Here is a 14,352-nt window from a genome sequence, read left to right as displayed (position 1 = left end):
TGCTGACCTGAACCAGTCACAGCAGTATACATATATTCTAATGAACTATAGTGTTGTAATCAAGGCTAACTAAACATTACTTCTTCATTACTTCATCATGTTTGTGGCCCCTGAAATAAAGTCATCCCTGTTTATTTAGGCATCACATTTTTGTTTTATAAATTACAAAAATTAAACTATAATTTTGGACTTTTAATTGTGAATTATTTAGTTGGAAGAATTTTACGTATAATACAGTATTATCTTAAAGCTCAAAAACCATTTAAGACAACTCATTCATGATATTAACAAACTTTAATTCATACTCTAAAGCCAACAAGATTTAAGTTTCACATACCATGTCACATAAAAAAACAATAACATTTGTCACATTTGGAAACCCCAATAATTTTATATTGTTAAATCAGTTGTTATTTCAACTGAACCACAAAAAACAGAAAACACTAAAATAGGTAAATACACTCAATCACTAAACAATTTGACTTCTCTACCTCCTGAGACAAAATTTCCTTTAAAGTGTATAGTAACTCCTAAGGTCTATGACTCATATGTAATAATTGATGAGAGGCACACACAGTGCACCATCTTGACACAACCATGTTCTTTATATCTGAAGCCAGTCAGCTCTCAGGGAAACGTGACCCGAATGTCTTTCAGTAAACGACCAAGAGGTCCTTTCCTATGCCTGTTTCCAAGCCAGTAAGTCCATTCTATAACTGCAAGATGTTCTTTCAAAAGTTTCTCAGTTCTGTTTCCCCTAAGCCGCCAAATTATTGATTTGTATGTTAACCATGCCCTCTCTAGCTGCTGAGTGTGAGCTCCAGTAACAGGATCAACAAACCACCTTGAATGATTCACGGTGAAGTGTGTGTAACCCAAATTGGTGAGAGCGCCCCTATATGCCCTCCACTCATCACTAATGATTACTGTCCCAGGGCGTACATGCTTCACCACCAATGGAAGTAAATGGTTGCGGGACCTCCTCTTCACCAGCTTCAGTAAAGGTCTTCGATGTTTTCCTTTTACTCCAAGCATTCCAAAAACCCAGTTCTTGCGCCTCCAACTGTTGGATATTCTCCCACGACCATACTGTAAATACAACAAGTAAACTCTTTAACACTTTAACACCATTGGTACCATTCTGTATTAGTGATACAGCTTGATGCCATGACTTTACTATTTTTATTTACCACTTTAGGGTATCTTACAGATGAAAAATGTACAATGGGTATTGGTCAGGAGCAAGGGAATATTTTAAATAAATTTAAATATGGCTTTAATTAATTATGGAGTAATTATGTACCGTAAACGGTGTTCAGTAAATCAATCAAAACAAGCAACATTGAAAAAGAAAATTCTTTGTGCTGCTCGTTATTATTCTCTATGTGAATGTTGAGCAATTTTACACATCCCTGATTCAAACTATGACTTTGCTTTTCACAATCACTACAAACTAAATGGTAGTTTGAACCAAGAAGTAGAACTAAAAATTGCAGTTAGTTAGGGTTTGGGTTAAATGCTTCTGGTCCAAGCAGGCACCGAATCTGGTACTGGGGCTGACCACTTATACGCCAGTTTTCAGTTTTGGACTCTATGTTGAAATTACAATCTCTCTCATAAATTGTTCTTATCTTACTTGTGCCATGACATCACAATGCTAAGAAGTTTGCGGACTGACACACCTGCTGTATACAATCTGCATCACAGGTAAACCAGATAGTTTAGACTTCATTTAGCCACAAACTGCCTACCTTTCGTTTATGGCGAAAGTTGCTCTCGTCTATGACAACAAACTCCCTTTCATCACCTAGGCGTTTTCCAGTTTTTGTTTCATGTCGCTTCATTGCATGTCTACAGACTCTTCTTGCACAAGCTGCCATCTTTGAGAGTGTTCTTCATGTCAACCTGCCTCAGTCGCAAGCCTTGTGAAAACCTGACAAGGAAGAAAATGTACCTGTTTATTAAATGTTTCCGGACATCACAACATAGTCATTTTACAGGCTGGGAAAAAATTGTGTTTTGTTATGTCCCTCATCTTCTCCGTGAACCATCACCTTATCGTGGTGGAGAGGTTTGTGTGTCTCTGTGAACCTGAGGGCTGTGTTGTCTGGAGCTTTGTGCTCCTGGTAGGGTCTCCCAAGGCAAAGTGGTCTCAGGTGAGGGGCCAGACAAAGAATGGTTCAAAAACCCCAATGAAAAAGCTAAGCAGAGATGGAGTGACCCTGCCCGGGAGGAAGCCCGGGCCCCGTCTGGAGCCAGGCCCAGACGGTGGGCTCGCCGGCGAAGCGCCTGGTGGCCGGGTTTGCCACGGAGCCCGGCCGGGCACAGCCCGAACAAGCTACGTGGCAACTCCCTCCATCCCATGGGCCCACCACCTGTGGGAGGAACCGTTGGGGTCGGGTGCGATGCCACATGGGTGGCAGTGAAGGTCAGGGGCCTCGACGGACCAGACCCGGGCAGCAGACGCTGGCTCTGGGGACGTGGAACGTCACCTCTCTGGGGGAAGGAGCCGGAACTGGTGCGGGAGGTGGAGCGCTACCGGTTAGATCTGGTGGGGCTTACCTCTACGCACAGTCTTGGTTCTGGAACCATACTCCTGGATAGGGGTTGGACTCTTTTCTTCTCCGGAGTTGCCCAGGGTGTGAGGCGCCGGGCGGGTGTGGGATACTCACAAGCCCCGGCTGAGCACCGCTGTGTTGGAGTTTACCCGGTGGACGAGAGGGTCGCCTCCCTACGCCTGCGGGTTGTGGGGGGGAAACTCTGACTGTTGTTTGTGCATATGCACCAAACAGGAGTTCGGAGTATTCGGCCTTCTTGGAGACCTTGACTGGAGTCCTGCATGGGGCTCCAGTGGGGGACTCCATTGTTCTGCTGGGGGACTTCAACGCACACGTGGGCAATGATGGAGACACCTGGAGAGGCGTGATTGGGAGGAACGGCCTCCCCTGATCTAAACCAGAGTGGTTGTTTGTTGTTGGACTTCTGTGCTAGTCATGGATTGTCTATAACGAACACCATGTTCGAACATAGGGATGCTCATAAGTGTACCTGGTACCAGAGCACCCTAGGCCAAGGTCAATGATCGATTTCATAATCGTTTCATCTGATCTGAGGCCGTATGTTTTGGACACTCGGGTGAAGAGAGGGGCAGAGCTGTCAACCGATCACCATCTGGTGGTGAGTTGGGTCAGAGGGTGGGGGAAGACTCTGGACAGACCTGGTAAGCCCAAACGTGTAGTGCGGGTAAATTGGGAACGTCTGGAGGAGGCCCCTGTCCAACAGACTTTCAACTCACACCTCCGGCGGAGCTTTTCGTGCATCCCTGTGGAGGCTGGGGGCATTGAACCCGAGTGGACAATGTTCAAAGTTTCCATTGCTGAAGCTGCGGCGAGGAGCTGTGGTCTTAGGGTCTGGACACCGGTGGTCAGGGAAGCCGTCCGACTGAAGAAGGAGTCTTTCCGGGATATGTTATCCCGGAGGACTCCGGAGGCAGTTGCAGGGCACCGAAGGGCCCGAAGGGCTGCAGCCTCTGCCGTGAAAGAGGCAAAGCAGCGGGTGTGGGAGAAGTTTGGAGAAGACATGGAGAAGGACTTTCGGTCGGCACCAAAGTGCTTCTGGAAAACTGTTCGCCACCTCAGGAGGGGAAGGGGAACCATCCAAGCTGTGTACAGTAAGGATGGGACACTGTTGACCTCAACTGAGGAGGTAATAGGGCGGTGGAAGGAGCACTTTGAGGAACTCCTGAATCCGACTAATCGCCTTCTATGTTAGAGGCAGAGCTGGAGGATAATGGGGGATTGTCGCCGATTTCCCAGGCGGAAGTCACTGATGTAGTCAAACAACTACACAGTGGCAAAGCCCCGGGATTAATGAGATCCGTCCAGAAATGCTCAAGGCTCTGGGTGTGGAGGGGCTGTCCTGGTTGACACGCCTTTTCAACATTGCGTGGAAGTCTGGGACGGTGCCAAAGGAGTGGCAGACTGGGGTGGTGGTTCCCCTTTTTAAAAGGGGGGACCAGAGGGTGTGTGCCAATTATAGGGGTATCACACTTCTCAGCCTCCCTGGTAAAGTCTACTCCAAGGTGCTGGAAAGGAGGGTTCGCCAATAGTCGAACCTCGGGTTGAGGAGGAACAATGCGGATTCCGTCCTGGTCGTGGAACAACGGACCAGCTCTTCACTCTCGCAAGGATCCTGGAGGGAGCCTGGGAGTATGCCCAACCGGTCTACATGTGTTTTTGTGGATTTGGAGAAGGCGTATGACCGGGTCCCCCGGGAGATACTGTGGGAGGTGCTGCGGGAGTATGGGGTGAGGGGGTCTCTTCTCAGGGCCATCCAATCTCTGTACAACCAAAGCAAGAGCTGTGTCCGGGTTCTCGGTAGTAAGTCGGACTCGTTTCAGGTGAGGGTTGGCCTCCGCCAGGGCTGCGCTTTGTCACCAATCCTGTTTGTAGTATTTATGGACAGGATATCGAGGCGTAGTCGGGGTGGGGAGGGGTTGCAGTTTGGTGGGCTGGGGATCTCATCGCTGCTCTTTGCAGATGATGTGGTCCTGATGGCATCATCGGCCTGCGACCTTCAGCACTCACTGGATCGGTTCGCAACCGAGTGTGAAGCGGTTGGGATGAGGATCAGCACCTCTAAATCTGAGGCCATGGTTCTCAGCAGGAAACCGATGGAATGCCTTCTCCAGGTAGGGAATGAGTCCTTACCCCAAGTGAAGGAGTTCAAGTACCTTGGGGTTGTGTTCGCGAGTGAGGGGACAATGGAGCGGGAGATTGGTCGGAGAATCGGGCGCAGCGGGTGCGGTATTGCATTCAATCTATCGCACCGTTGTGACGAAAAGAGAGCTTAGCCAGAAGGCAAAGCTCTCGATCTACCGGCCAGTTTTCGTTCCTACCCTCACCTATGGTCATGAAGGCTGGGTCATGACCGAAAGAACGAGATCCAGGGTACAAGCGGCTGAAATGGGTTTCCTCAGGAGGGTGGCTGGCGTCTCCCTTAGAGATAGGGTGAGAAGCTCAGTCATCCGTGAGGAGCTCGGAGTAGAGCCGCTGCTCCTTTGCGTCGAAAGGAGCCAGTTGAGGTGGTTCGGGCATCTGGTAAGGATGCCCCCTGGGCGCCTCCCTAGGGAGGTGTTCCAGGCACGTCCAGCTGGGAGGAGGCCTCGGGGAAGACCCAGGACTAGGTGGAGGGATTATATCTCCAACCTGGCCTGGGAACGCCTCGGGATCCCCCAGTCGGAGCTGGTTAATGTTGCTCGGGAAAGGGAAGTTTGGGGTCCCCTGCTGGAGCTGCTCCCCCCGCGACCCGACACCGGATAAGCGGACGAAGATGGATGGATGGATGGATGGATATGTCCCTCATTAATTAAATATAGCTACAGAATGCAGTATTGCGGTATACCGCCTTGCTATAACATCTTAGAACAATAAAGCTATGTAAATACAGTCATTATAAAGATTATAAACTATTGGATTGCAGTGAAATTATTGGTAAAATGCAGTAAACTCATCTGGATTACCTGTAGAAAAATTTCATCCATGAAATTAAACTGCATTTTGAATTCTCAAAGACAGATCCAGTTCTTATTGTCTTGGTTATTTTTCTTCCCCTGTGGCTCTTGTGTCGGCATACCCTGAATAAAAAATTTTAAATTAACGTAAGTAAACCTTCCATGATACAGTAAATACTATATACAATAAATATGTAATTAACAACATTTTAATAAACACAATTTAATAAACAAAACCAATAGCCATTTAACAAATATTGTGTAAAGCATTGTTTTTATAGTAGCCTATGATAGTCCTGAATTAGGACAAAACCATTTAACCATGGAACATTTCAGTAAATTTAGTCAACCCCTAACATTTTAATACAACAACACCACAACACTATAAATACATTATAAAAAACATGACAAACAATGATACATATTGGTAAATGGTTGAAACTGCACAGCATTTGTAAAAATAAAAAAGAGAGAGAGTATAAAGTCATGAAGAAAATAATACAACAGTGCAAAGAAAGGGATAGCCTACAAACAGGAAATGAAGTGAATTTAGTAAGGTTATGCCACATACCATCTATAGACATCTGTTGAGTTGTGTTTCTTCTTCAGCTTCATTGCATTTTGACATAACTTGCACCTTATTTTCTTTTTCAAAAGCTTTTTGTTTTGTAGCCATCTAATCAGCTTGACTGTCTTCCTTTTAGTTGGCTTTCCTTCAGTCAAACACAATATTTTACTTTCCAGACTCATGTCCGTACCATGGATTGTAAAATTGGTCTGTGAGGTTTGCTGGCCTATTTTTTTTTTTTTTCGACGTTAATTGCCCGCGTAAACCTAACCAATCAGAGACGGAGTAGGGTGACCTTTCGGGAGCGGTCTTGTGTTCCCTGTCGAATAGTGTTTTGCCTCCTGTTAAAATGCATAGCGCCCCTATCTGTAGAGATGCTCCCTAACAAAAACATCATAAACGTTCTTAATGATATCAAACTATTTGGAGCGCCGTGTTCTCTGACAGTGGTATCATCTTGGGACAACACATTGGAAATCCAGGTACCGCCAGAGCTCCACTTGGGATTTTGCCTCGGAACGAGAAAAACTTCCACAGTTCTGCAGTTAGCACCAGATAACGTTACCGAGGACAGTGGAGAGGAGGCGGAGGAGGAGGAGGGAAAAGAGCGTGGAAGATCTGAAAACAACCTAAGCATGGAATCCTTAGCTCTCCGAAGAGGCAAGAGAAAGTGTCAGAAACCTCAGTATGACACGGACAAAATTATTGGTATGTAATGTAACATAAGAAAACACTGATCTTGCTAATTTGTTGACGGAAAAGTATGTTATAAAATTCAGAACGTTACAAAATTATAGTGACGTTTGCTAACTAGCTAGCTAGCAAGAACAAGCTAACGTTAGCCAGGTCAACTGCGTGCTAGTTTTCTGTATTGGTTATTCCAACTCACTGGTAAAGGTCAACGTTAGCTATAAAAGCCTATTATTATTTATTCTCTTTTACAATGGATAACGGTATCACTGTACACCAGCTTTGTAAGTATTTAGGTTTAGTATATATCATTGTTTTGTAAGTTACACTGTTAACGTTACACAACACTAGCTAATGTGAAAAATGGTTAGCATACTGTTGTGGAATAACTTTAACGTTACTTCTAAAAAATGTGCACTTAAAGGTGCTTATATATAACTTACATTAGGCTACATTGACTTAGCTGAAGTATCAGGTTAAAGTGTGTATCTTCATGTCTCTGCACAGTGAAATGATAACGTTACTCCCACAACCCCCTCCTAATAAACAATAAGCAGTAATAAGTGATTTGACATTGAGAGTGACACTAAAAAATGATGCTTAATAAGTTATTCTCTTCTGTTTTGTCTTGTGTAATCTTCCACCCAGACCTGTCTGTGCAACAGCCTCCACAAGATAAGGCACAGAAAAAACTGCAAATGCCAAGATGCATGAAAAAGGTATCCTACATCGTTTTGTCTGTATTGTTGTTATAATGTAGTATTGTTGTTATAAAGATTGTTTATTGTTCTCTTAAAACACTGGAACTGAATAGTGAAACTAAAGTTTGTTGTTCATGATGGAGATAAAAAAGATGCTGTCAAAATAACACCCAAACTTTGCTGCCAAAAGAGATCCTCCCTGGAGATTTTCAAAACACAGGTGGTTACTAGTATCTACATGTACTGTTGGTAACATATACCCTTTTTTAAATCCTGACATACTTATCAATATTTTAGTGCTGCATTAAGTCACACAAAGAAAAATCAGCAAAGGAAATACTGCTAAAAAGGGGGTGTCTGCTTTATTACATTGTATACAGTGCTGTATATAAGCTATTGTAAGGTTAATTTTACTAAGCCCTCACTGAAATTGTTCAATTATAATGTTGACTTTTTTCAGCATTGTATGTTGTATTTTATGTGTTTTTTATAAAGCTTACTACAAATACTACATTTCTAAAACTTACTAATAGTTGTTATGAATCCAAAATGAATCCCCAACATACAAAATTATCTGAAGAAGTTCTTATGTCCTTGACCTGGCTGCTACTTAGACATAAACATACATTACTGGCCAAAAAAGAACATTGACATAATTTGGAGCGAAGTTATTATCTCTCTAAATTTGTTATTTATATCTTTTATTCAAAATGTACAGTGCTTCCACCTCCGCATGACCATCCAGGAACCTCTGCAAAAGAAAAGGCAAGAGAAAACGGTATGTGGCATTTGTTTCATAGACTGTTACATTCAGTGAAACATTAAAAATTGAATTTATATTTTCAGTTTTATAATTTTAGTTTTATGCAGCTTTAATTATCTGCCATTTTGCTATTGGCTAAGGAGAGAGAGAGAGAGAGATTGTCAAACATTTTAAATGTAATAGTATTTCATTATGAGGCCTCCATCTGTTCCAGAATACTCTACTTCACAGACACTTCTGCAGGAGGCTAGGCAAACCATTGAAAGGCAAAAAGGTGAGAATGCCACCTTAAAAGAATGGATTGACATGCTTACTGAGGAGAGAAATTTCCTCCGGGAGAGACTTAAAGAAGGTAAAGATGATTTGAGGAGATTACAAGCTCATAAATGTACATGTATGTTGATTGTGATGAAACATCTGCTGTTAAATCACTTTATTTGTTTTGCACAGCTCTTATGCTCAAAAATGACAGGAGAGCTGAGACAGCAATTAAGATCTCACCTGTAAAGAAACAATCTGGACGGAAGAAAGATGACTCAGATGAAACTGACCTTTCCTCATCTAATGAGTCCTCTGATTCTGAAGCCGACACAGCATCATCTGAGGACAAGAAGCCCAAAAAGTCCAAGTCCAAGCGCAAAACAAAAAAGCTGAAAAAAATGCGAGGTATGTACTGAGTGACATATTTCTCTGTTTATGGACTGCAAGTTTAAAATGAGGTTGTCTGAGCACGTTGACCAATGCAGACAAAACAAAAAGAACCACTCTGTTAGCACAAACATGTTATACCTTCACTAAACAAATTCCTCCCTAGTAGTATCACAAAAGTCCCACAACTGCAGAGGGCACTAATTTTTAAGAGAGATGCAGCAGGTGAAAGCTATTTCCATTGAAGCTGACAGATGCCTTGCTCATCAAGTTGTTGTGTTATGCAGTGTGTTGAATCCTTACAAATGCATAACATCTGCAAAATAATTAGCCAATTTAATTTTGATGACTGCTTTGTCGTAAACCCCAACATAGTGAAGTTGCCATTAAAATTGACAGAAGTGTTGCTTATAACTGGACAGTTATCTGTAACAAAGCGGTTGTCACAAGTTTATTAACCAGTGGAAAAATATCCTCATCATGTCATCCCTATTTCATAGAGTCATAGACATACTGTATGTGTCCTTTTTTGCTCACACATTCCTCACCTGTGTATTTACTTGATTCCTCCTAATGTCTAAATGCACACATGGCATTACCATATTCTTTTATGATACTTAATTTATTAATTTAGAAAGAACAGCTTCTACAGTTGATATGTTTTACATGTTTTATCTTCTGGCACATATCACTCTGATTAAGTAATTATGATGGCACTAGTCATTTTTTTATACCTATTTGTTCCTCATTTGCTCGGGCTTGTCCCTAAAAGTCAGGTATTAAGATCAGTCGATGGAACCCAAATTTTAATCTCAGTTTCTGAGTCAAGCCGTAATACTAACCACTAGCATTAATTATTGCTTGACTGCTGTCCAGATGTGCGCAGTAAGTTAACAGTTACATTCTTTACTCACCGAGAGACACCCAAAAGAATACAGGTGCAGTCCTTACTAACTTTTTAAATGATACATTGGTACAAAGTGGCATTTCTCATTCTAATAAACATCTTTGGTAAGCGTGCGAACAAGCCATTGCAATGCACTTTTATCAGATAACATTCAAGAGTTTCATTTTGTAGTAATTCATGAAATTAAAGGTGATGAAGCTGATAAAATAAAAAAAAAAAATGAAGCCAGCTAGCAGCATTGATTTTTATCCTTGAATTTATGTGGGATATTTGGTTGCAGGGAGGTTGTAGTGACATTTAATGTTTTAAGGGGGTAATTGTCTCAAGGTCAGTGTTCACGGTATTGGCCTGAAGTGCTGGCTGATTTGACTCAACTAGAAAAATCAGATTTGGGTACATTGCTAGTGTTTTCTTGAGTAAGAGTTGGGTTGAAACGTTACTAATGCAACTTAAGAGAGCTCTGATTCCAGTTTGCATTTTACCTTATTATTGTTACTATTGCTGCACAATTTGCATTTAAGTGTGCTAGGTTTGACTGCTGTGTTAAGAGCTAGTGGTCTGATGATAAAGCAAATAGGGTGGGTTTTAAGTTTCATTTGATCATGCTACTTGTGTTTTTTTGTCTTGCAGTGAAAACCCCTGATCACTCCATCCAGCGTTACAACATGGTGCTGGAGATGGTGAGGAATGATGGCATCAGCAAAGCGGAAGCCTATGCAAGGCTTGGAGTAGATCGGAATACCATTGTATATCAGGCACCAATTGCTGAACTTGCAGCTACCAACCACGAGCTGTACAAGACATTGAGGTCTACTTTTAAAAGAAAGGACAGCCTCAAAAGGTTTGCTGAAACATGTATGGGCTTTTGTGAGCAGGAGCCTACAGCTTCAGCAATTCAAAAAAAAGAAGAAGCTGGATCCTTGCTGGACATTTACAAGAAATAAAAGGGTCAACTTGTTGATTGTCATATTATTGGACATCATAGGCCTACAACCTAATTTTGAATACTTGAAAATTGTGTATCTCTGTTGTTTTTTGTAGGATTTAAGTTGCATCTTGAAGCTGTTTTTGAATGTTTACTATTTGTAAACATTTGCACTTTGCACTTACAGATCATGTATCTGTTTTTTTATTTTTTTGTCAAGACTTTTCAGGTCTACAGACACTAAGAAGTTAGTAACAAGTCAAATTCATAAATATTCTACTTGGGTGAGCATTGTTCTAAGGCATTACTGTTTAAGTGCCTTATGTTGTGAATAAAGCAACTATAAAAGTGCATCTGCAGTATACTGTATTTTGTGTAAATCTAGTGACCTTAGTATAATTTTGCAAACCCACTCCTTTAATTCTTAATACATTTCAATTTTATGGCACCATTGATCATATCAGATTTATCAATGTTAAAGATGTACCAGGTCAGCACTTTATTTCAGGGGCCACAAACATGATGAAGTAATGAAGAAGTAATGTTTAGTTAGTCTTGATTACAACACTATAGTTCATTAGAATATATGTATACTGCTGTGACTGGTTCAGGTCAGCACTTTATTTCAGGGGCCACAAACATGATGAAGTAATGAAGAAATAATGTTTAGTTAATCATGATTACAACACTATAATTCATTAGAATATGTGTACACTTCTGTGACTGGACAGTTTTTAGTTCTGTCACTTAAACTACAAATTTACCTGATGAAGAAGACATCAAATACCTTAATTACCTTAATTAATGCATTAATAAACTTATTGTTTCTGCATTAAGTCATGCATGAAATACTATAAATCCATGTATATTAATGATAGTTCATGAAGTACTACATGAATGAATTCATGCTTTTTCATGCATGAAGTCATGCATGAATTCATGATAATTCATGTACCATTATTATAAAGTGTTACCCAAGCATTTCTGGGACGGGATGCACACAAATGGTAATAGAAAGGGAAAGGAGAGAGCAGCTCAGTGTGTCAAAGGAAGGAAGGAAGTCCCCCGGCAGTCTAAAACTATAACAGCGTAACTAAGAGAGACAGGACATAAGGAGAGGTAGCCTGTTCGGGCTTTGAACTCTCCCCTGCCGGATCTACTTTTGTTATATGTTATTAATCTAACAATTATGAAGAGAAGCAGGTGGGCCATTTAGGTGGACACTGCAACTCCTCACTCCCTAAGTATAAGCTTTATCAAATAGAAGAGTTTTAAGTTCATTCTTGAATGAGGTGACAGTTTCTGCCCCCCGAACCCAAATTAGGAGCTGGTTCCATAGGAGAGGAGCCTGATAACTGAAGGCTCTTGCTCCCATTCTACTTTTAGAGACTCTAGGTACCACAAGTAACTCTGCATTCTGGGAGCGCAGTGCTCTAGTGGGACAATAAGGTATTAGGAGCCCTTCTAGATATGATGGTGCTTGACCATTTAGAGATTTGTAGGTCAGGAGAAGGATTTTAAAATCAATCCTGTATTTTACAGGAAGCCAATGCAGAGAAGCTAATACAGGAGAAATATGATCTCTTTTCTTAGTTCTTGTGAGAACACGCGCTGCAGCATTCTGGATCAGCTGGAGAGTCTTAAGGGACTTATTTGAGCAACCTGATAATAAGGAATTGCAGTAGTCTAGTCTAGAAGTAACGAATGCATGGACTAGTTTTTCAGCATCATTTTGAGACAGGATATTCCTAATTTTGGCAATGTTACGAAGATGGAAAAAGGCTGTTCTTGAGGTTTGTTTTAAGTGGGCATTGAAAGATATATCCTGATCAAAAATAACTCCTAAATTTCTGACAGTAGTGCTGGAGGCCAGGGCAATACCATCCAGAGTAGCTATATCTTTAGATAATGAAGTTCGGAGGTGCGTTGGTCCCATCACAATAACTAAGTTTTGTCTGAGTTTAACATCAGGAAATTGTGGGTCATCCAGGATTTTATATCTTTAATACACGCTTGAAGTTTAGCTAACTGACCACTTTTGTCTGGCTTAATTGACAGATATAATTGGGTATCGTCTGCGTAACAGTGAAAGTTAATTGAGTGTTTCCTAATAATATTACCTAGAGGAAGCATATAAAAGGAAAATAGAATTGGTCCAAGCACTGAGCCTTGAGGAACGCCATGGCTAACTTTAGCGTGCTTGGAGGGTTTATCGTTAATGTTAACAAATTGGGATCGCTCAGAGAAGTAGGACTTAGTGCGATTCCTTTAATGCCAACTAAGTGTTCCAGTCTTTGTAACAGGATGGTATGGTCAATAGTGTCAAATGCAGCACTAAGATCTAGTAAAACAAGGATGGAGACAAGTCCTTTGTCTGCAGCAATTAGAAGGTCGTTAGTAATTTTCACCAGTGCCGTCTCTGTGCTATGATTCTTTCTAAATCCTGATTGAAAATCATCAAATAAACTATTGCTATGTAGAAAATCACATAACTGATTAGCAACCACCTTCTCAAGGATCTTGGATAGAAAGGGAAGGTTAGATATAGGTCTATAGTTTGCTAAGACCTCAGGATTGAGGGTGGGTTTTTTCAGAAGAGGTTTTATCACAGCTATTTTAAATGACTGCGGTACATAACCTGTTAATAAGGACATATTGATCATATCTAGTAATGAAGTGTTTACTACGGGTAACGCTTCTTTAAGTAGTCTCGTTGGGATGGGGTCTAAGAGACAGGTAGATGGCTTAGCTGAGGATATCTTTAACATTAATCTATAGGTCTATAGGATAAAAGCAGTCTAAGTATATGTCGGGAGTAGTCGTTCTTTCTAGCGGTCCTGCATTTAAAGGTGAACCGTTAGAAGTTGAGGGGCAAAAGGTGATGAATTCTATCTCTAATTGTTATAATTTTATCATTAAAGAAGCTCATGAAGTCATCACTACTCACTGCTAGAGGAATAGATGGCTCAGTAGAGCTGTGGCTATCTGTCAGCCTGGCTACAGTGCTGAAAAGAAACCTTGGGTTGTTCTGGCCTTTCTTAGGGCCTTCCTATAGGTTTTGAGACTTTCTTGCCAATCCAAACGGGATTCTTCCACTTTGGTGGAACGGCACTTACTTTCGAGGTTTCGCGAGATTTGTTTTAATTTGCGAGTTTGGGAGTTATACTAAGGTGCTAGTTTCCTTTGCTTCATCATCTTCTTTTTTTTTTTTTTTTTTTCTTTCTATTGACTTTACAACAAGCTCAGCCCGAAAAAATGCACTTGATCGGTCAGTCTGTGGAGACACCAGCACAGCACCCAAGATTCGGACTCGCTCAGGTGGCACATGTTTACCGCAGAAGACACTTGCCAATTTAAAACCCCTCACAGAACTCATGCATGCACACAGGTCCGGACTGTGCTCTGTAATGCTGACCCCATTCAGCCATGTGTCCTGCCCAAGTCACTGCTGCGTCTTCGCGACCCACGAATAGATGGCTGTAACTTATCGGTCCTGCTTCAACACTGTGAGGGCCTGACACACCTTGTGGCAGTGACAGCCACAGAGGCAGCTGCACTGGAAAAAAACACAAGACAGCAGCACAAGTCTGACATATGGCACAGCACACGTGCTGGAAGGTTAACTGCCTCCATCATGT

At 41.7% G+C, this 14,352-nt stretch overlaps 1 long non-coding RNA gene across 1 annotated transcript; it reads right to left on the bottom strand.

Moving 5' to 3' along the window:
* Positions 1 to 279: 279 nt before the first annotated feature.
* LOC114561235 (uncharacterized) lies at positions 280 to 1,835 on the bottom strand. The gene is made up of 2 exons (XR_003693335.1): positions 1,752 to 1,835; positions 280 to 1,089 (listed from the first exon to the last, which is right to left on the bottom strand). It is a non-coding gene; the product is annotated as an uncharacterized LOC114561235 (long non-coding RNA).
* Positions 1,836 to 14,352: the final 12,517 nt, after the last annotated feature.

The sequence above is a fragment of the Perca flavescens genome, chromosome 1 (genome assembly GCF_004354835.1).
Source record: "Perca flavescens isolate YP-PL-M2 chromosome 1, PFLA_1.0, whole genome shotgun sequence".
In the NCBI taxonomy this organism is placed as follows: Eukaryota; Metazoa; Chordata; class Actinopteri; order Perciformes; family Percidae; genus Perca; species Perca flavescens.
This window is presented reverse-complemented; position numbering and strand designations above follow the sequence as displayed.